This window comes from Saccopteryx bilineata, chromosome 8 (genome assembly GCF_036850765.1).
Source record: "Saccopteryx bilineata isolate mSacBil1 chromosome 8, mSacBil1_pri_phased_curated, whole genome shotgun sequence".
Classification (NCBI taxonomy): Eukaryota; Metazoa; Chordata; class Mammalia; order Chiroptera; family Emballonuridae; genus Saccopteryx; species Saccopteryx bilineata.
The window spans coordinates 66,805,814-66,828,490 of NC_089497.1; the positions used below are offsets into that span (position 1 = coordinate 66,805,814).

At 45.1% G+C, this 22,677-nt stretch overlaps 1 protein-coding gene, 1 non-coding gene and 1 pseudogene across 4 annotated transcripts in view; 2 read left to right on the plus strand and 1 right to left on the minus strand.

The window, feature by feature from the left end:
• ST6GAL1 (ST6 beta-galactoside alpha-2,6-sialyltransferase 1) overlaps positions 1-22,677 on the minus strand; it is a 180,585-nt gene that overhangs the window by 112,151 nt on the left and 45,757 nt on the right. Inside the window, exon 1 of one of the 3 annotated variants that reach the window (XM_066241876.1) lies at positions 9,019-9,035. The exons of the other annotated variants lie outside the window; for them this stretch is intronic. The gene's annotated coding sequence lies outside the window, so the exon portion shown is untranslated. Of the gene's footprint in view, positions 1-9,018; positions 9,036-22,677 lie in introns of those variants that run through there. 3 annotated transcript variants of the gene reach the window in all.
• Positions 1-22,677, plus strand: part of LOC136312262 (large ribosomal subunit protein uL15-like) — a 47,448-nt pseudogene that overhangs the window by 20,143 nt on the left and 4,628 nt on the right.
• Positions 21,330-21,405, plus strand: TRNAT-AGU (transfer RNA threonine (anticodon AGU)). Its single transcript has one exon. It is a non-coding gene; the product is annotated as a tRNA-Thr (tRNA).

Consider the following 22,677-nt stretch of genomic DNA (forward strand, 5'->3'; position numbering starts at 1 on the left):
GTAATATATCAATAGTAGGCCCTGACTAGGTAGCTTAGTTGGTTAGAGCATTATCCCAATACACCAAGGTTGCAGGTTCAATTCCCAGTCAAGGCACATACAAGAATCAATTAATGAATGCATAAATAAGTGTAACAACGACTTGATGTCTCTCACTCTTTCTCCCTTCTTCTCTTTCTAAAATCAAACAATAAATAATACATTTTTAAATAGTATATTGTAGTGTTTTTATTTTTAAAGAATGCCTTTTAGCCAGACCAGGTGGTGGTGCAGTGGATAGAGCATCAGACTGGGATGCAGAAGACTCAGGTTCCAAGGCCCAAGGTCACCAGCCTGAGCGTGGGCTCACCAGCTTGAGTGTAGGGTCGTTGGCTTGAGCGTGGGATCATAGACATGACCCCATGGTCACTGGCTTGAGCCCAAAAGTTGTTTGCTTGAGCATGGGGTCACTTGCTCTGCTGTAGACCCCCCCCCCCCATCAAGGCACATATGAGAAAGCAATCAATGAACAACTAAGGAGCTGCAATGAAGAATTGATACTTCTCATCTCCCTTCCTGTCTATCTGTCCCTATCTGTCTCTCTCTGTATCTCTCTGTCCCTGTCACACACACAAAAAAAGAGTGCCTTTTAAACATACACTCTGAAATATTTGCAGATGAAATAAAAAACAGTTGAATTAAAAGTCAGTTAAGATGTTATTTTGTATAGATATTCATGTGCAGTGCATTGAAGAAAGTTAAACACTAGGTCTTCCTACCTTGAATCACTCATAAAATACAGAATATAAAATCTGTTTAGCCTGACCTGTAGTGGCGCAGTGGATAAAGTGTCAACCTGGGAACACTGAGGTCGCCGGTTCAAAACCCTGGGCTTGCCTGGCCAAGGCACATATGAGAGTTGATGCTTTCTGCTCCTCTCTATTCTCTCTCTCTCTCTCTCTAAAAAAAAAAAATAAAGTTAAAAATTAAAAATAAAAAAATAAATTAAAAAAAATCTGTTTATACAACCCTGAACACTCATACAAAAGTTCACTCAATGAATTCAACACAGCTACAACATACTGCAGCGCTAGAGGAGATTATGAGTTATTCTGGGTGTCAGAATTAATTATTTTGAATTTAGTATCATGTAGCACAAGAAAAGACAAATATTTCAACACAAGGACCACATCCAGCCCCAGATGCTCATCCTGTGGAGACTGAGGGAACCCCTAATTCATGTCTTCCCACCTGCACTGTGCAAACCCTTAAATTATACTGAGTAGCTGTCAGAACTGTGACACTTTATTTATTTATTTGTCTGTTTGTTTTTAGCAAGAAAGAGAGTGATAGAGAAAGACAGAGATAGGACGAGCGAGAGATGAGAAGCATCAACTCATAGTTACAGCACCTTAGTTGTTCATTGATTGCTTCTCATACGTGTCTTGATCAGGGAGCTCCAGCCAAGCCAGAGACACCTTGGTCAGGTCAGCAACCTTTAGGTTCATTCAAGCCAGTGACCATGCTCAAGCCAGCGATCCTGTGCTCAATCAGACCAGATGAGCCTGCACTCAAGCCTGTTCAAACCTGGGACCTCACCGTCCCAGGTTGACAAACTATCCACTGCACCACCATCGATAAGGCTGCAGGCACCTTTTCAATTACTTTTTCTTTCTCAATCTTTCCCTTTTTAAAAATGTGCTGAGTAGGTAGAATTGAATTGACATTCTGCTCTGTGTGCTCATAAGCTGCTTCTCTAAGGTGAAGTTATCTATACAAGGTTTCTAATACTAGAGTATTTAGAGGAAGATGTTAACCACATCTTAACCTATAGAAATATGTGGACGATATGGAGCAGGCAGCACAGTTCAGGTCACAAAGACGATCTTGATGAGGGAATATAGTTATGACCACTATGCAGTAACAGGGAGAGCAGAGAGGCTAGTATTCAATTATTATTATCAGTATCACCATTATTACAAGTATCACTTATAGAGAGCCCTTATTCTGTGCCAGGTGCTATCTATTTTATCTTAAATCTTCTGAGTAACTCCATGGGTTGATTATTTTACAGGTGAGAAAACTGAAGCTTACAGTATTAAGTGATATGACAGAGGCCATATGGCTAGAAAGAGACAGAACCAACATCCGAACCTCACTCTCCAAGCCTAGCACTTTCTAGCATGCTGTTACCCCTGCATGCAAATTAGGGATTTAAGGCACAGTTATTTAAGAAGACCCCTTTATTTTCTAAAACATTTTTTTAAAAAAGAAAAGAAAACCCTATTGAGTTGCCTAACTGAAACCCCACTCTGATCCCATCCATGAGTGACTTCTGCAAGTTTGCCACCCTGTTGAGTTCCACATTCTCTGGCCATCATTCTGTCTTCCCTTGGATCCATCTGACATGCTAGAGAGAACAGAATACAAAATAATTTTTCTATTTGGAATGATAGAAGTTCAGATGACTCCATACCAACACTCCCCACCCCTCACCCCCAAAACAACAAGTGACTGTAGAGGCCCTGAATAGAAGAGAAACACAGTTCAGTGCCCTGAGAAAAAAGCCACAGTGGCTCCACTGACAAAAATACTGCACACAGTACTGTGCTGAACACAGCACACAAAAGGGACAGAATTAGCAATTCTGATTAATCAATAGGCGGGATAAACATCTCAAAATTGAGCTACTTCCCTTGCCCTTTTGTCTGCTCTAAAGCAGTTCCCCTGCCTGACTTCCCCATTCTTGTCTCTGCTTCTGTTTGTGTGAATCAACAAATACCCACAGGCACTGGAGGCTGGGGCTGTTCTCATGAAACCTGCATAGGGGATTGTGAGGTGGTCTCCCCTGGGTCCCCTGGTGCACTCCATGTGGTCTCCAAGTAGTCACTGTCTCCAGGACAGGTGACAAAGGATGTGCTCTCCTCAAACGCCAGCCAAGCAGTGACCACAGGGACCACACAGGGAATTTGACCTTAGGGTAGATTCCTTGATGAACTATCTATTTCGATTTCTCATGCAGGTATTTACCAAGTCCCTGCAAAAGGAACCCCACAACCGACCAGGTGCTCATCCCATAGATAGCTTCAGGCATCTTGGGGAGCAGGTACGTGGTGCAGGGGGCAGGGGAGAACAGCCATCCTCTGTCACAGGAGCCTATCCTGTACCATGCACAGAAGAATTAGAAGGGATGGGGGAGTGTTGGAAGGGGTTAGAAAAGGGTTTATCTCCCAAGTGCTGACCAGCAGAGGGAACCATCTGACCTAAATAGATAGTGGATGGTGAGTACCATAAGGGCAAAAGCCGCATATAATTGGCCTTTGTATTCCCAAAAAATACAATAATGCCTCCATTTTCATTGACTTCAGTTATCGTTGGTTTCAGTTTTCGTTGATTTTTTTCCATGAAAAATTTGTCTCAGATTTCACTGGCGTGCCCAAGTGACCTCGCTGTGTAAAGCCAGTAGCCACGGCCACCATCATAGCCGCCTGACCCATGCAGGTTTGCGTTTTGATTCAGACAGATGGTAATGAAACAACAGAGCCAAGAACTGGTAGGCCATTAGCTTTAATCCTAGCTTGCACCTGGCGAGCAAGAAATATACACAGTAGGAAAACACTTCTCTTTCTATTCAGGGCTCCCAAAGCCACTGACTTATCTGAATACAGTGGTACCTTGAGATATGAACAGACCAACATTTTTTTTTAAGATATGAGCTGAGATTCGGTCCGTATTTTTGTTCAAGATCTGAGTAAAATTCCGAGATACGAGTCATGATTCGGGAAGCTGCAGCTAGTTGGCACGTGGCGCATGGGTCCAGTATCAGCAGTTTGATATACAAGTTGACTAACTTACGAACTCAGTTATAGAACGAATTAAATTCATATATCAAGGTACCACTGTATTCCTAGAATCAAATGTTTCTACCTCACCAGTCTTATTCACCTCTGTTCCCCATCTCCTTCTCTCTGCACAAACTGGTTTCTCCTTCAGCACTCCACCATCTTGGCTGCTTCTCCTCTGCAATGCTAATTTCAGGAACCGAGAGAGAGAGCCCCTGGTCTCCCTTATTTTATAAGGTAGAAATTAAAGCCTTTAAGCCAGTGTACAAATAAGAAAGTCTCTGATTCAAAGCCACTTATCTGAGGCATAAATGGGATTCCTTATGAGAGTGCACCACCCCATATCATACAACAGTTAAGGGTGTGAGGAAAAGTTTAGTGTTGAGAAGGTCTTAGTATTAAAAGGGTGGAAAAGGCTTAGTCTTAAAACTAAGCCTTAGGCTATAAGGACCCTGCCTGCTTACAGCCTGTGCCCCACACCCAAAGCAAACTATAAGCGAGCAAACATATACATCATATTTGCAAACTTATTTGACCCACATGCTGCTAATTTTGCAAAAATGAAGGGTGACTCACACATTCTCCTCTTCAGTGTGGTGCTGTTTCTTGTTGTGTCTAGCCAAACAATTCCATTGCTTTCCAGTGTTTTTGTGCTGTTTTATTGATTGCAAGTGCTAATGCAATTACATGTAAGTGATTACTATGTACAGCAGGGGTTGGGAAACTTTTTGGCTCAGAGAGCCATGAACACCACATATTTTAAAATGAATTCCGTGAGAGCCATACAACAACCCTTGTACATTACGCATTATCCAATAAAAATTTGGTGTTGTCCCGGAGGACGGCTGTGATTGGCTCCAACCACCCGCAACCATGAACACAAGCGGCAAGAAATGAATGGATTATAATACATGAGAATTTTTTTTTTGTATTTTTCTGAAGTTGGAAACGGGGAGGCAGTCAGACAGATTCCCACATGCGCCCGACTGGGATCCACCTGGTATGCCCACCAGGGGGCGATGCTCTGCCCATTTGGGGCATTGCTCTGTTGTGACCAGAGCCATTCTAGCGCCTGAGTCAGAGGCCATGGAGCCATCCTCAGCGCCCGGGCCAACTTTGCTCCAATGGAGCCTCAGCTGCAGAAGGGGAAGAGAGAGACAGAGAGGAAAGAGAGGGGGAGAGGTGGAGAAGCAGATGGGTGCTTCTCCTGTGTGCCCTGGCCGGGAATCGAACCCAGGACTCCTGCACTCCAGGCCGACGTTCTACCACTGAGCCAACTGGCCAGGGCGAGAATGTTTTATATTTTTAACGTTACTAGATGTAGCCACATCTGGCTCACGAGCCATAGGTTCCCGACCCCTGATGTACAGTAATTGAATTTACATTAATTCATATGAATATAATTGCTTCAGTTTTCATCAGTTTCAGATTTCACTGACCGTTTTCGGACCAATTATTGATGAAAACCAAGGTATTATAGTGTGTAAGGCCAGTAGCCACAGCCACCATCACAGCCACCTGGCCCATGCAGGTTCGCATTTGATTCGGACAGATGGTAATGAAACAATGAAGCCAAGAACTGATGGGCCATCATCTTTATCCTAGCTTGCACCCAGCGGGCAAGAAATACACACAGTGGGAAAACACTTCCCTTTCCATTCAGGGTTCCCAAAGCCACTGACTCATCCGAGTTTCCTAGAATCAAATGTTTCTACCTCACCAGCCTTATTCACCTCTGTTCCCCATCTCCTTCTCCCTGCACAAACTGGTTTCTCTTTCAGCACTCCACCATCTTGGCTGCTTCTCCTCTCCTCCATGTGGCCTTTCTCTGCTCTCCTTCCATGGGCTCTTCCTAGAACATAATCACACTTCCCCGAAACAACGTGATCTCTCTTCCTTTTAAAACCTTTTGGCGCAAAAGCCCTCCCCCAACACATATTAACATAATCACGCCTGTCCCAAGCAAGAAGGGCAATTAATATCACTTGGGCGACGAGCTTCCACATGGGCAGCGCCATCTTTAACAAAGTGAGCATAATATATTTTATCTGCCCAACATTGTATTTGTTGTGAATGCTTTTGATCACAGTTATGTACTATGTTTACAATTTTGAAAAATATTTATTATTCAATACTGAAACTATTCTCAGGGGCCACAGCAGAACTGAAAGAGCTGTATGAGGAACTGTGTTCCTGTCCTTTCAAGCTATCTGATCTAATGGGAGGTCAGCTGGAGATGAAGGACATGGGAGAGTAGTACCCAAAAGGCCTCATAAAGGATGGAACTTACTGATATTTCAAAAGATTACGAGCAGGTCACCCATGTCATCAGAAGGGAGGGGTGGTGGCTGAGGAATGGAAGCCCACTCTGGTCTATTGTGGGAAGGCCAACCTCTGTGACTCAGCAGAACTATCTTCTTCCCACAAGTTCAATGTGCCCCCTAATCCCTGCCCAAGCAGTAGAGTTACAGGAGCAAAGGAAGCAAAATGAGTACAGATCATCACAGAAAGCACCAGGACAGCTCATATCTCTGCCCAGGAGGGCATGAGGCCATCAGGTAACGAATCCATGCTTTAAGAAACCCGGGTCTCAAGAGTATACACTTCACCAGCGAGCACTGGGGAAGCTGGACGAGACAATTGTCAAGTAGGGAAACTGTGGAAGGTCTGTATCAGGCCACCCAGGCAGGAGCTGCAGCCGTCCTTTCACTGAATGTGTGGGAAGAGCAGCGGGCCTGGCAGGAAGGATGTGTGGAATATGAGGTAATGTGAGCATAGGAGCCAGTCTCCCTGACCCCCAGTCTGAAGGGCAGTAGTCCTCTGTGCTCCCCCAGAAACCTGTGCAGACCCATCCTAGCATACCTCTCACAGTCTTCGCGTCTCTCTCCTCTACGAGGTGTTACCTTCCAGAGCACAGGACCCATTCTGGTCCTCTCCAGAATGAACCACACTGCTAGGCACGAAGCAATGACTTTGGCATGCCCTGAATGAATGAATCCTGAATGAAGTCCCTATAGGAGACTCACACTCCACCCGAGAGAAAACAAATGCCTGGCCTGACTGAAAGCCAAACAGTAACGAGTCTAGGAGAGGGCAACTGGCTAGGTCCTACCTGACTCTCCCATATTATAAACTAAAATCTTCAATGGAAAGATTTTGATTGCGTAATAACTAAACAGAACCAGTTAGCTAACATCAGGCACACAGGGCAGGAGCCTGGCAGGGTGATTCGTGCCCATACTGGGAAACCCACCAGCTACTTGCAGGTGATCTGGCAGCAGAAGTGGAGGAGGAGGGAAGCACACGGCCACAATAGGCAGCAATGGGGACTCAGTGGAACTAATATCTGAGTCGGCTAGATCTGGGTAAAGCTAGAATCTGGTGTATATTGTTTACTAAAATGTTTAGGGGAAATCAGAAAAGACCAAACTTCAGGAAAGGACTACAGTGGTTAAGAGAGAAGGACTGAAGAAGGTGATGCTGGTGAACTTCACTCCATTTGCAGAGGTTCCTTCCTAGCCAGGGAATTCTTCATACCAGGTAACCATCCTTCTGTCTGGTTGAATACAGCTGTCAAGTCAGATGCTTATCAATAATCATCATATATCAACACCACTGTCTGAACATGAACTATGTGTTAGGTACTGCGCTAGGCAGTTTGTCTATCCAGTTATCATAACACTGCAAGGTAGATGAAAGTCACCTGCATTTTGTAGGTAAAGATGAGTATCTTTACATGAAGAGTTAAGCCCTTTGCCCAAGGTCATAGAGCTATTACAGAGCTAGGATTGAAATTCAGTTTCTCTAACTCCAGAGCCAGTGCCTACCACACACACAGGCAAGACCACTCCTACAAATTAAGAGTAGGTCGGCGAAGGCTTCCTGTGAAGAAACAGAGTTGGACTGGATGGATATGTAGAATTTGGATGGCTGAAACAGAGCTGGAAGGACATCTGGAGGTCCCGACTTAGATTGTGTGGGGGAAAATACTCAAATTCAAGTGCCCTGTAACTATGCTATTTTAGTAAATGCTACCTTCTGAGCACTTTGAGTTTCTAACTTTTTATTGATTGCAGAAAAAGTAAAATAGAGCAGGTCCTCAAACATCTTTTCATTATAACATTGATGAGATGCCATAAGAACTTAACTCTTGTTTATATCAATTAGCCAACGGTAAGCATTGGTTTGCTATACATCATTGCGTTTCATGTCACAGAGCCTGTCAATGGACACTAAGTAAGGACAGGAAGATATCAATCATTAGCCCTGCATTCAAAGCCCAAACGTGTTCTACACTACTGCAGGGCCAGTAGTCGAGGTCGTCATGGCCATTCATATGCAATTCCCATTGGATTCAGGCAGACAGTAAAGAAACAGTGGAGCCAAGGAATGGTGGGCCATTCCTTTATTCCAGTCTCACATGGGCCGATGAGCAACACACAGGGAAAACACTTCCCTCTCACTCAGGGCTCCCAAAGCCACTGACACATTCTCCAGTTCCACAACCAGGAGAATCTTCCCAGTTTCTCCTAGAATCAAAGGCCCCACCAGTCTCAGTAGAGCTCCCCTCCCCTCTGGTTCCCCATCTGCACCCCTTCTCCCTTCTCTGCCAACATGGCTTCTCCTTCAGCACTCTGCATTCTCTCCCCTCCTTTTGCTCCTCTCCGCAAACATGGTTTCTTTCCCTCTGCCTCTTCTCTTTCTTCTCTTCTTTTTTCAAAACTTTCTGGTGCAAAAACCTCTCCTCCAGCAAACATTAGCAAAACAATGGCCCTTCCCAAGCAGGAGGGTAATTTGCAATTTCACAGACCACAAATACCTGGCACTGCCCAGCCCCCAACACAAATTATAAGCAAGCAAACATAAAAATCATATTTTACAAACTTATTTGACCAACAACTACCCCGTCCCACCAGATGACCAGCATTGTTATCTGGGTTCCCTTGTACACAACGTGTCAGGTCTAACAATTTTCTGACGCCTACTAGAACACTGTCACTTAGACAAGACCTTAGTAAAAAAAAAAAAAAAAAGACCTAGTGAACAATCAGGTGGTCAACCTGCCACCAATTGAATGAACTCCCCACTCAATAGCAACAAAAAAATGGCCAGCCAGCATCTCCTTTCACACCCATAATAATGATTCTTCCTTATTCCCAGGCAGACCAATATTTATTACAGAAAACTTTGTACTTACATCAGACTGAAGTCCTCCTTGTACCCCTCAGCTTCCACCACCTGGTTCTAAACCTACTCTCTAGAGGAAAACAAATGTTTCACTTACCAGGGTGGATATGACCAGCTTACACGTCACTTCTTCCCCACTCCCACTCACCCACCCACATCTAAAATACCGTTTCTTTTAACAGCAAAAAAAGAAAAAAAAACCTCAAGCTAATTACTTCCTCAAACAACAGCCTAATGTCTCCTTCCTCGTGACAGGGTCTCTTGAATTCTCCATTTTTCGTTTGCTCCTCGAACAACTATAGTCAGCCCACATCATTTCACTGAAATTACATTTCTAACTGAAAAATCTCCAGTACCTACCTCAATGGCGGCTCTCAGTTCTCTTCAAACTCCCTCCCTCTGAAGTGTGACAAGCATCTTCCCAGATCCCCTCCCCCGCCCCCCATCAGCCTCCTCTGGTGACCAGCTTCCTGCCAGCCCTGAAATGCCCACACCAAGGGGGCTTCGGCCTCAGCAGGGGTTCCACTCACTGTTGACCATTACCCACAACATGTGGCCAGCCCCTCTGGCATCTCCCCCAGACTCCAGACCACATCTTTTTTTTAAAAAAAAAATGTTAAACTGGCCACCTGTACAGAAATTTTACACTTTACATATACTCCTTTCACTAAAAATCATTAACCACTAGCATAAATCTTAGTGCTTAGGACACAACAGTGAATAAACCAGACCAAGATCACTGCCTTTAGAGCTTTACATTCTAGCAGAGGAAGACACCAAAAACACACATGCGACTGGTAGATTATTTAGTGTCTTAGAAGATCCTAAGTGGTGTGGGACAAAAAGCAGAGCAGCAGAGTATGGGAAGGGGAGGATCAGAAGGACTGGCTTGAGGCAGATGTCCATTTTTTAATAGGCTTTGAGAAGCTGGCACTTAAGCAAAGAATGAAAAGTGGTGAAGGAGTGAGGGCTACAGTATATTGGTAAGGGCATTTGTGGCAGAGGGAAGGGTCTATACAAAGCCCTGAGCCCAGCCACTGGTGTGGCCTGGCTAAAAGAATCAGGCAAGAGAGTGCAAAAAAGGGGGTCCATCTGAGAGGAACAGAGACTGTGGGGGACAGCGTTGGAGATCGAGAAGTGCCAACTCAGAGTAAAAGCCAAAGTCATGATAAAGACTTTGGCTTTTACTCTAAGTAAAACTGAGATCCACTGCTAGGGTTTCAGCAGAGGGGCAACCTGATCTGATTCAATATCACCAGGATTATTCAGGCTACCCTGTGGGGACAGGAACAGGAGACAGGGGTAGAAGTAGGCCAACCATCAGGAGATCACTTGAGTGATCTCCATGAGAGATGATGGTGGCTTGGACCAGGTAGTGGCAGTGGAAGTGGTGAGAAATGAATATGTTTTAGTTGTACTTCAAAAATCAAGCCCAGGCCCTGGCTGGTTGGCTCAGTGGTGGAGTGTTGGCCTGGGGTGTGGATTCCCAGTCAGACCACACAGGAGAAGCACCCATCTGTTTCTCCCTGCCTACCGCCACCTCCCCCCCACACACATAGCCATGGCTCCACTGATTTGAGTGAGTTGGCCCCAAGAGCTAAGGAAGGGTCTGTGGCCTCTGTCTCAGGCACCAAAAATAGCTTGGTTTCAGATCAACACAGCAACACCCCAGATGGGCAGAGCATCACCCCATAGGGGGCTTGCTGGGTGGATCTAGGTCAGGCACATGAGGGAATCTGTCTTTCTACATCTCCTACTCTCACTTAATTAAAAATAAAAAAATCAAGCTCAGTGAATTACATATAAATAAGAGAGAGAGAATCAAAGATAATTCCAAAGTTTGAAGTAGAAGCAACTAGAAGGATGGTGTCATTTTCAACAAAAAAAGGGGGGGGGTGAGGGAAGAGCAGATCTGGAGAGGAATAGCAGACCAGGAGTTGAGTTCAGTTTGGGGTATCCTGAATTTGAGATAGGACTGTCACATGGAGTATTAAAGAGGCAACCTGATAGGAAATTACAGCTGTCAGGAGAAAAGTCTAGGCTGCTAGTATAAATGTAGCATTATCAGCACTGAAGCCCTTTGGAGGTTCTTGAATAGCTGGTTCAGTTGTTCTCCACTGGCTGCACAGATATTTACTCTGAGCAATAATTCTTGGGTTTAAACTTGACTGTACTACTTCTTAGCTGTGTGATCTTAAAAAGGGCTACTCAACTTGCCTGACCAGTCAGCGGCACAGTGGATAGAGCATCGGCCTGGTATGCTGAGAACCCAGGTTCAAAACCCCAAGGTCACTGACTTGAGCACAGGCTCACCAGCTTCAGCATAGGGTTGCCAGCTTGAGCATGGGATCATAGATATGACGCCCAATGGTCACTGGTTTGAGCTCAAGGTTGCTGGTTTGAGGAAGCAGTCACTCACTTTGCTGTACCCTCCCCCAGTCAAGGCACATATGAGAAGCAATCAATGAACAACTAAGGTGCCACAACTGAGTTGATGTTTCTCATTTCTCTCCCTTCCTTCCTGTCTATCCCTCTCCTTCTCTCAAAAAAAAAAAAAAAAAAAAAGAAAGAAAAGAAAAAAAATAAAGATAGGGATCACCTCACATCTTGGACTTTCCCAAGGCATCATATAGGGTTTTATGCCAACTTCCAAGCTACCATTCAACTTTTTTTTTAACCATAATAAGGAGTAAGGAATGTTTCCAGCCTTATTTACATGTGCTTTGTGATCCAGAAATGCCGAATCTTTTGAAAGGATGATATGAAGTTAAGTCCTTGGCTGAACTATACAACTTTTGAGTTTCATGGCATGCCAATTTGCCATATTTAGGAGAGTTGTTCTATGTAAATCATCAGCTCAGAGCTGCAAAATCACATGTGAATGATATGGGAACTTTAATATTGTATTTGAAGACTGCATGAATCTGAAGTTGAAACTTATGTATTTCAGTTTAGTATGCTAAAAAAGTACTGAATGAAAATATTTTTTGACAATATTGTAATCTCAGTTCAGAATTTAACTGAAAATAAAAAACTGAAATGATTTTTATATAGTAAATTGAACTGTAAAGGGAAGGAAGGAAGGAATAAAGGAAGGGAGGGAGGGAGGGAGGGAGGGAGGGAGGGAGAGAGGGAGGGAGGGAAAGAGAAAGAAAGAAAGAAAGAAAGAAAGAAAGAAAGAAAGAAAGAAAGAAAGAGAGAGAAAGAAAAAGAAAGAAAGAGGAGAGGAAAGGAAAGGAAAAGGAAAAGAAAAAGGAAAAGAAAGAAAATCTCCTGCATGTTCCTGAAATCCTGACTCACCTGACCCAGTGTCTTCAGCACCTTCTGCAGGTTCTCCTGCCTCTTCAGCTTCCTTCGCCCAATAGGTCACTGTCTCCCACCTTGCAATGCCCCTTCCAGTGTGCGAGCCAACCACAGGAATAAAGGTAAAAAAAAATTTTACACTCATTTTTTGTCATTTTACACTATGCAGTATATTTATTATGTCCTTTTCCTTTTTCTGTGGCTTAGTTGTGTTTTTATGTTCTAGATTATGATTTTACAACTGTGTTAGGATAGGTAAGTGACTTAGGCTAGGGGGTGTTTCAACTTACACCAAAATTTGGGTTATATCAAGTGTGATAGGAACGGAACTGTGTCGTAACCCGAGGATCCCCTGTATTTAGTCAGGGGCACTGACCTCTTTTCCCTTAGATTGTCAAACAAAAAATGACAATAGTCAACACGACAATAACCATCTTGTGTGAATGAATCAAAATTATATCCTTTTTTTTTCTTTTGCCAGAGCAGCAAAAAAAAATTGTTTCTGGTGTGACTCAGAATTGTGGTAATTAGTTTATGTGTGCCATGAGGTGAAAAAGGTTAAAAACTGCTAGTTTAACACATCAGATCTATATACGAGAAGATGCTATCTCCATTGTCTGCAGACAGATGGTCTCCTTATCCAAGTTAATATACACAGGTACTAATTGGTCTCCAGCTCAAGGTTGATTAAATGATGCACGGCTCACACTTCCTTCTTCTCCCTTCATCCTCCCAGCTGTCATCACTTCTCAAGAGCAGGCAAATCCCTGGCCCTCAATACCCTTGTTGCAGAACCCCGGCAATTTGTGAACACATGTTCCCCAGCATGTGTTAATGAAGCCTTACAGAGTGTCATTAGTAACCAGAAATCTTTCTCTGTTGCAATCATGAAGAGATGACTTGAGGAAGGTCATGGTTATCCTTTTTTTTTTTTTTTTTTGTATTTTTCTGAAGCTGGAAACGGGGAGAGACAGTCAGACAGACTCCCGCATGCGCCCGACCGGGATCCACCCGGCACGCCCACCAGGGGGCTACGCTCTGCCCACCAGGGGGCGATGCTCTGCCCCTCCAGGGCGTCGCTCTGTTGTGACCAGAGCCACTCTAGCGCCTGGGTCAGTGGCCAAGGAGCCATCCCCAGCGTCCGGGCCATCTTTGCTCCAATGGAGCCTCGGCTGCAGGAGGGGAAGAGAGAGACAGAGAGGAAGGAGAGGGGGAGGGGTGGAGAAGCAGATGGGTGCTTCTCCTGTGTGCCCTGGCCGGGAATCGAACCCGGGACCTCTGCACGCCAGGCCGATGCTCTACCACTGAGCCAACTGGCCAGGGCCATGGTTATCCATATTATAAAGGTTAAAGATAACTTCAAATGTGAATGGAAGGATCTGGCATCCTTTTGATATACGCTGTACAAAGCTTTCTATCAGGAGTCAGGGTAACCAATCCCTAAGTTTTGTTCTCATCAAGCGAAGCAAAATGATACAGGCATAATTACCTCTAATTTGTGAGTCACATCAACCTTGGTTTGAAATCCAAATCCGTTTATTAGCTCTGTCACACAGGGCAACTTAATTGAATTCTCTAGGCCTCAGTTTATTCATCTGTAAAAGAGGGGTAGTGTTACCTGTATCATAGAGTTATTGGGAGAATTAAATGAGAAAAGATATGTAAAGCATCCAGCACACAATCAGTGTTCAAAGTGGCAACTATTATCATGGATCTTAAAAGAGAAGAATCCAAACTTTTTACACAGGGGGCCAGTTCACTGTCCCTCAGACCGTTGGAGGGCCCAACTATAAAAAAAACTATGAACAAATCCTTATGCACACTGCACATATCTTATTTTAAAGTAAAAAAATAAAACGGGAACAAATACAATATTTAAAATCAAGAACAAGTAAATTTAAATCAACAAACTGACCAGTACTTCAGTGGGAACTAAAAATAAGACAGCCTCTGTCTTTTGGGGGTAAAATTAATATAAGACAGGGTCTTATAATAGGGGAAACACAGTGTGTAGTAGTGGGGGGGAGACTTTTAGGCAAAGGGAGGTTATAGGGGCCATTATGTTGTTGTACATTTGGGGGAGTATGGGGGCCATTGTACGGAGTAGTAATGGTTATAGTGCTTTGCCTTTCTTCCTACTTCTGCTGTTATTTTAAACTGCTTCTGGTGATGTGGGGCACTGCAGCCACAGACCAGATGTGCGCAATATGACCCGCTTCCGGAGCCATGACGCATGTGTCCTGCATCACTGGAAGTAGTACTGTACATGAGTGACGCCGTGCTTTGTGGTGCCACCACATACAGTACTCCAGGAGCACAGGATGTGGATGCATCGCATCCTGTGCTCTTCTCACTGACCACCAAAGAAAGAGGTGCCCCTTCCAGAAGTGCAGCAGGGGCCGGATAAATGGCCTCAGGGGGCTGCATGTGGCCCGTGGGCCATAGTTTGGGGACCCCTGATCTAGACAGAGCTTGAGATTTCCCTTTTAACAAGCGCTTCAGGCGATTCTTAGGATCAGGCAAACTGGAGACTGGTGACATAGTGGATCAGTTGTGGCATCCTTGGGTTGGGCACTTACAGTGTGACCGGGGCAACTCTTTAACTTATCTGAACCTTAGTTACAGACCCATGAGTTCATAACAATATCTACCTAGAGGGCATTCCAAGGAATAAATAAGATTCCATAAACCACATAGCTTCAATACTGTCATCATCATTGATCCTAATGACCCTAAAAAAATAGCATCCCTATTATTTTTGCTCAGTGCTACACAATTAGCAATTAAACCCTGAGACCAGTTTTTAAACTCAGATCTGAACATCTCCAAAGCCTGAGTGCTGAACCGAGCATCAGGGGAAGAAGGAATTAAGTGGGCAGGAGGCCTAGTAGGGCAGAATGACCTACATATCCAGCTCCTGGCTCCCAATTCTTGCTTGAACCCAGCTCATATTGCAACCATCAGGCAGCAGCTCTAGCCAGCAAGATGCTCACAGCACCACAGTATAGAGTGGGGCCCTGGCCAATTGGCTCAGTGGTAGAGTGTTGGCCTGGTGTGCAGGAGTCCCGGGTTCGACTCCCAGCCAGGGCACACAGGAGAAGCTCTCATCTGCTTCTCCACCCCTCCCCCTCTCCTTCCTCTCTGCCTCTCTCTTCCCCTCCCGCAGCCAAGGCTCCACTGGAGCAAAGTTGGCCCAGGCACTGAGGATGGCTCTATGGCCTCTGCCTCAGGTGCTAGAATGGCTCTGATTGCAGCAAAGCAACGCCCCAGATGGGCAGAGCATCGCCCCCTGGTGGGCATGCCAGGTGGATCCCGGTCAGGCGCATGCGAGAGTCTGTCTGACTGCCTCCCTGTTTCCAACTTCAGAAAAATACAAAAAAAAAAGAGTTTGCCTTGGACTTCCTCCTGCTTCTGCTTCTACTCCTCCCTGCATGCCGCTGCTCTCCCCTTCCTTTTGGGACCATCCACAATTCCCACTTTCTGAAGGTCTGCACCCAGCTCTGCCCCAAGGAGCTTCCCTTCTGGGAGGCAGGACAGTAACAAAGTTTGAGAGGCTGGTTTGGAGAACATGCTTCCCTCCCTAACTTCAAGGCATTGCATTATTACTTCACTCCTCTGGGTCTCAGTCTCTCTCTCTCTCTCTCTCTCTCTCCCTCCCTCTCTTGGCTCATTTGCAATAATGCTCTCAGTACAGTGCCTGGCTCACCTGTCAAACAAGCAATAGCACTAGAGCCTAACCTATCACCTCTCCTCCTCTGAAGTCCCTTGGCATTGCATTTCAGTTAAAGTGGGACCACCCATGATCCGTACTTTGGTAGATTGTTTTATTCATGAGTCCCCAATCATTTGTTCATAGAAATATGCCCCAAGTACAGGTGATGTAGAAATAAAGTGTCCAGTCCTTGCTCCTGAAGTCTTAGAAGAAGAGAAAGACCCACAAATTGTTGGGTGGGAAACCATGTAAGGCGTTAAGAACTAAGGGCTGGGTGGCACCAATTCCGCTAGAGGAAGTCAGAAAAAGTAATGTTCATCCTGGGTTTTAAAGAATGAACAGGAGTTTGCCAGGCAGAAAAAGTAGTTCAAAGGCTTAGTCATGAAAGTGGGCTCACGCTCTTCAGGGAATGGTGGGCAGCTGTGCAGGGTGGGGGCCTGAGAGCACAGTGATGGGAAACGGGTCTCAGCGGAATTACCTGCTCCCGACATAAGTGTTTCTGGTCCAGTTTTATCCTGCTAGAAACTGGTTTTTCCAGCAAACCAGTGACATTATTAGATGATTTTCTCTAAACTCAGTGTTCAGCTCCACGCACTAAAGAGAACCTTTGATGGAGTATGAGAGCTAAAGCAGAGCCACTTAAACTGATAGAAGAGAGGGTGCCAGGGACTATCTTTCCTCGTCCCTGGTCTGTCCTGAGCACATTCATCCTCCTCACCACCTCTGGCTGACTTGGAACTCTAACCACATTCTCACTGGAATACCAGGCTCCAGAACAGGTTTACAGAGTGATGGGGAATGACAAAGATGAGAGCCAGAGGAGTTGGGACAGCTTCAGGGATAACCTGAGATGAGCCAGGCAAATAGTATTCTGTGCCTGGTGGCTTACACAGTCCTGAGAGAAGCATGGGACAGATCTGAGTCCAAACCTGCCTCCATTCTGTTCTAACTGCATGACCTTGAGTAGTAATTCACTGGATGTCTCAGAGGCTTCTCATACATTAAGTCGAGGTAACAAGCCCCAAATCAAAGACTTGTTCTGAGGATTAAACTATAGACATATCTCATTTTATTGCACTTTGTTTTATTGGGATACTCACTTTGTTACAGAGATCGGGCATCAAACCCCCAATATCTCAAAGGTATGCCTATAATTTATTTCAAGTGGCCAGCACTATAAGGAGTATTACATCTCTAAATATTACTAAACTGATTATTAATATCTTCATTTTCATCTTATGAGGGAGGGGGCTGTCAGACTAAAAAGACCTTCGACAATTGCAGCACCCCCCAGACTCAGGCCCTCTGGACGCTCACTGTGCCATTGTGAATTCCTAGGTCAGACCCTGATCAGTCCCTTCCAAGTCGCCTTCTTCCGTCCTGGGCTGCTTGCAGTTTCTGCAGGATAGGATCACATTTCCCACCTGAGCCAGTGGGCCCTGGGAGAGTGTGGCCTTGCAGCTCGGGGCTTTTCAGAGGGCTCACATGACAACCTGGCAGGGTGCAGATGTTCCTGGCAAGGGCATTAATAATCCAGGTCTTTTTCCGCAAACTCTGGCAAACAGTCTAAAGTGACAAGTGAAAACATTGGGTCCAAATTCTCACTGGGGCTAACAGCAGAGGAGGCCAACATAACTTGAATTTATCAGGGCTAAATCATGAAACTGAATCAGACCTGCTTGGGGGCTAGGGGGAGGGCCATGGTCCTTGGATCATGTACAGTGTGTCCGTAAAGTCATGGTGCACTTTTGACCGGTCACAGGAAAGTAACAAAAGATGATAGAAATGTGAAATCTGCACTAAATAAAAGGAAAACTCTCCCAATTTCATACCTATTCAGTGCAGTTCGATGTGGGCTCACGCACAGATTTTTAGGGCTCCTTAGGTAGCTATCCCATATAGCCTCTACAGACTTGTCACTGACTGATGGCCTACCAGAACAGGGTTTCTCCACCAAACTGCCGGTTTCCTTCAACTGCTTATCCCACCGAGTAATGTTATTCCTATGTGGTGGCACTTTGTTATAAACGTGCCAATATTCACATTGCACTTTGGTCACGGATTCTAATTTAGCGAGCCACGGAACACACTGAACTTTCCTCTGTACTATCCACATCTCGACTGGCATGGCCGTGGGCTGCTCCGCTGTATACACGGTGTTACGTCATCATCTGCACATGTGCACATGCTGCCACATCATCCTACAGAAACTGGGAGGGTTTTCCTTTTATTTGGTGCAGATTTCACATTTCAATTGTCTTTTGTTGCTTTCCTGTGACCGGTCAAAAGTGCACCATGACACACTGTACTTCTTCTATATTGCCTATGGGTGATTTCAGTGGTTCAGAGCCAGGGAAGAGAGAAGAGTCCAGGTGACTTGGTAGCTGAGGAGTGAACTGGGGATGCATTTCACTTCAACAATTACCAAAAAAACCCACAGCAGCTACCATAAGCAGCCCAGAGACACCTGCAACAGGAGACTTTATGAAGAGCAAGCCCATCTCCCCTCACAAAAAGAGGGACAAGTCAGGATTTTTGTCTTCTTTGTTTATACTATATCAACACAAAAAAACAGTGCCTAGTAGCCCTGGCCAGTTGGCTCAGTGGTAGAACATCTGGCCAGTGTGTGGAAGTCCCGTTTGATTCCCCATCAGAACACACAAGAGAAGCAGCCATCTACTTCTCCTCCCCCCCTCCCTTTCTCTCTCTCTCTCTCTCTCTCTCTCTCTCTCTCCTCTCATAGCTCCAATGGTATGAGCAAGTTGGCCCCAGGTGCTGAGGATGGATCCATGGCCTCACCTCAGAAGTTAAAAATAGCTCGGTTGCCCAGCAATGGAGCAGTGGCCTCAGATGTGCACAGCAACACCCCTATGGGATTTGCCAAATGGATCCTGGTCTGGGAGCATGCAGGAGTCTATCTCTCTGCCTCCACTCTTCTCACTTAATTAAAAAAAAAAAAAACAAAAATAAAAAGACAGTACGTGGCATCAGTGCACTTGGTCAATATGAGAGACTGAAGAATCATGGGGTCTGGAAGAAGAATACAGGCTTCAGGTCCAGCAGCACCGGTTAGTAACTGTGCAAACTTAAGCCATTTGTTATCTCTGAGCCTCAGCCTCCTCATCAGGAAAATGGGAAATGACATATACTTTGAAAGGTTCTTATAAGAAATATTGTAATTAAAATAATCTATGTAAAAGACACTAAAATAAAATAAAATAAAATAAAATAAAATAAAATAAAATAAATAGGTAGAATTAACGAAATGAACTTCTCAAAAGCAGACCTTGGTCTTCAGAAACAGCTCAGACTTTAAGTAGCAACTCTGTTTCTAATTCTTACAGTGGTGGTGGGGGGGGGATGATGGCAAGGCAGGGAGGCAAAAAGAGAAGGTAAAACAATTGAAGATAAAAAATGAAAGGAAAACTGACCTGTGGTGGCTCAGTGGATAAAGCGTCGACCTGGAAATGCTGAGGTCGCTGGTTCGAAACCCTGGGCTTGCCTGGTCAAGGCACATATGGGAGTTGATGCTTTCAGCTCCTCTCCCTTCTCTCTCTCTGTCTCTCCTCTCTCTCTCTCTCTCTCTCTCTTTCTCTCTCTCTCTCTCTCTCTCTCTGTCTCTCCCTCTCCTCTCTAAAATGAATAAATAAAAGTCTTAAAAAAATTTTTTTAGAAACTTGTATACAAAGACTTGTATACAATTGTTCATAGCAGTTTTATTGGTAAAGCTGAAAACAACAAAAATGTCCTTCTGTGGGTCAGTAATAAAACGGTGGCCCAGCCATACCATGAAATGCCACTCAGCAATAAAAAGAGCAAACTACTGATATTCCCAATTACTTGGATGGACTTGAAGTGCATTACAATCAGTGAAAACAAACTAGACTCAGAAGGTTGCATACTGTATGATTCTATTTATAGAACATTCTCTTTTCTTTCCTTTTTTTTTTGTAACAGAGACAGAGAGAGAGACAGAGAAAGGGACAGACAGGGACAGATATGTAGGAAGGGAAAGAGATGAGAAGTATCAATTCTTTGTTGCGGTTCTTTAGTCTTCTTACTTGTCCATTGACTGTTTTCTCATATGTGCTTTGACTGGGGGGGGGGGGTTTACAGCAGAGCCAGTGACCCTTTGCTCAAGCCAGCAACCTTGGGCTCAAGCCAACAACCTTGGGCTTCAAGCCAGAGACCTTGGGCTCAAGCCAGTGACCATGGGGTCATGTCTATGATCCCCCGCTCAAGTCAGCAACCTCACTCTAAAGCTGGTGAGCCCCTACTCAAGCCAGATGAGCCCACGCTCAAGCTGGTTACCTTGAGATTTCAAACCTAGGTACTCTGCATACCAGTCCAACGCTCTATCCACTGCACCAACACCTGGTCAGGCTCTTTTTTTTTTTTAATTAAGTGACAGAAGACGAGGGAGAGACAGACTGCCATGCGCACTGGACTGGGATCTACCTGGCAAGCTCCTATAGGACAATGCTCTGCCCATCTAGGGTATTACTCTGTTGCTCAGCAACCGAGCTCTTCTTCCAGCTGAGGCAGAGGCCATGGAGCCATCCTCAGCGCCCAGGGCCAACTTGCTCCAACCCAGCCATGGCTTTAGGAGGAGGAGAGAGAGAGACAAAGAGAGAAAGAGAGAAAGAGAGAGAGAAGCGAGGGGGGGGGGGAGCAAATGGGTGCTTCTCTTATGTGCCCTGACCAGGAATGGAATCTGGGACTTCCACATGGTGGACTGATGCTTTACCACTGAGCCAACCGACCAGGCCCAGAACATTTTCAAAATGACAAAATTATACAGATGAAAAATAGGGAAAGGGGCCAGGCCAGTATGACAATGAAGGGGTGACCTGAGGGAGATTTTTTGTGGTGATGGAACAGTTCTGTATATTGACTGCAGAACTGTAGGTAGCTCCACTCACCTATACATTCGAGAAAATGACAGAACTACAGTGTGTCCGTAAAGTCATGGTGCACTTTTGACTGGTCACAGGAAAGCAACAAAAGATGATAGAAATGTGAAATCTACACCAAATAAAAGGAAAACCCTCTCAGTTTCTGTAGGATGATGTGGCAGCATGTGCGCATGCGCAGATGATGATGTAACACTGTATACAGCGGAGCAGCCCACGGCCATGCCAGTCGAGATGTGGACGGTACAGAGGAAAGTTCAGTGTGTTCTGTGGCTTGCTAAATTCGAATCTGTGACCAAAGTGCAACATGGATATCGGCGCATTTATAACGAAGTGCCACCACATAGGAATAACATTACTCGGTGGGATAAGCAGTTGAAGGAAACCGGCAGTGCCCTGGCCGGTTGGCTCAGCGGTAGAGCGTCGGCCTAGTGTGCGGGAGACCCGGGTTCGATTCCCGGCCAGGGCACATAGGAGAAGCGCCCATTTGCTTATCCACCCACCCCTCCTTCCTCTCTGTCTCTCTCTTCCCCTCCCGTAGCCAAGGCTCCATTGGAGCAAAGATGGCCCGGGCGCTGGGGATGGCTCCTTGGCCTCTGCCCCAGGCGCTAGAGTGGCTCTGGTCACGGCAGAGCGACGCCCCGGAGGGGCAGAGCATCGCCCCCTGGTGGACAGAGCATGGCCCCTGGTAGGCGTGCCGGGTGGATCCCGGTCGGGCGCATGCGGGAGTCTGTCTGACTGTCTCTCCCTGTTTCCAGCTTCAGAAAAATACAAAAAAAAAAAAAAAAAAAAAAAAAGGAAACAGGCAGTTTGGTGGAGAAACCCCGTTCTGGTAGGCCATCAGTCTGTGACGAGTCTGTAGAGGCTATATGGGATAGCTACCTAAGGAGCCCTAAAAAATCTGTGCGTGAGCCCACATTGAACTGCACTGAATAGGTATGAAACTGGGAGAGTTTTCCTTTTATTTGGTGCAGATTTCACATTTCTATCGTCTTTTGTTGCTTTCCTGTGACTGGTCAAAAGTGCACCATGACTTTACGGACACACTGTATACACCCGTGTTACCATTTGCAAATTCCTGGTTTTGACACTGTAGTATAATTAGGGAAGATGAAACTAAATAAAGGATGCACTAGACACCTCAGTACTATCTCTGCAACTTTCTCTGAATCTAAAAGGAATTCACTTGTTTCAAAATAAAAAGTTTTTTAAAGGATGTGCACAGCCAGTAAATGGGGCAGCTAGAATTCTAGCCCATGTTCTTCTATTCCAAAATCCCAGTGTTCCAATCAAATTATGTCTGATTTTGCATGCACCTGATATTTTATATCTCTTTGCCTTTGCACATGCAAACTTCTACCTAGATTGCCCTTCCCCCACCTAGCTAAGACCCAATTCCATACCCTCTCCTCCAAGCAGCTTCCCTGACTTCAATTAGGATTACAGACCTTCCTTTGTACTTCCTGTACCTAGCACGTACTCAACTGTACTGTAACTCTAACCCTAATCTACCACATGCAAGCCACATAAATCACTAGCTTGTAGAATATATAAATAATTCATAACTCAATCATAAGAAAACAAATAACCCAATTGTTTTTTAATAGGCAAAATATCTGAACAGATATTTCACCAAGGGAAACTGGCAGATGGAAAATATGCACATGAAAAGATGAGGAACATCTTAGTCTGTAGGGGAATGCAAATAAAACCACACGATAGCACCACACACCTATTACAA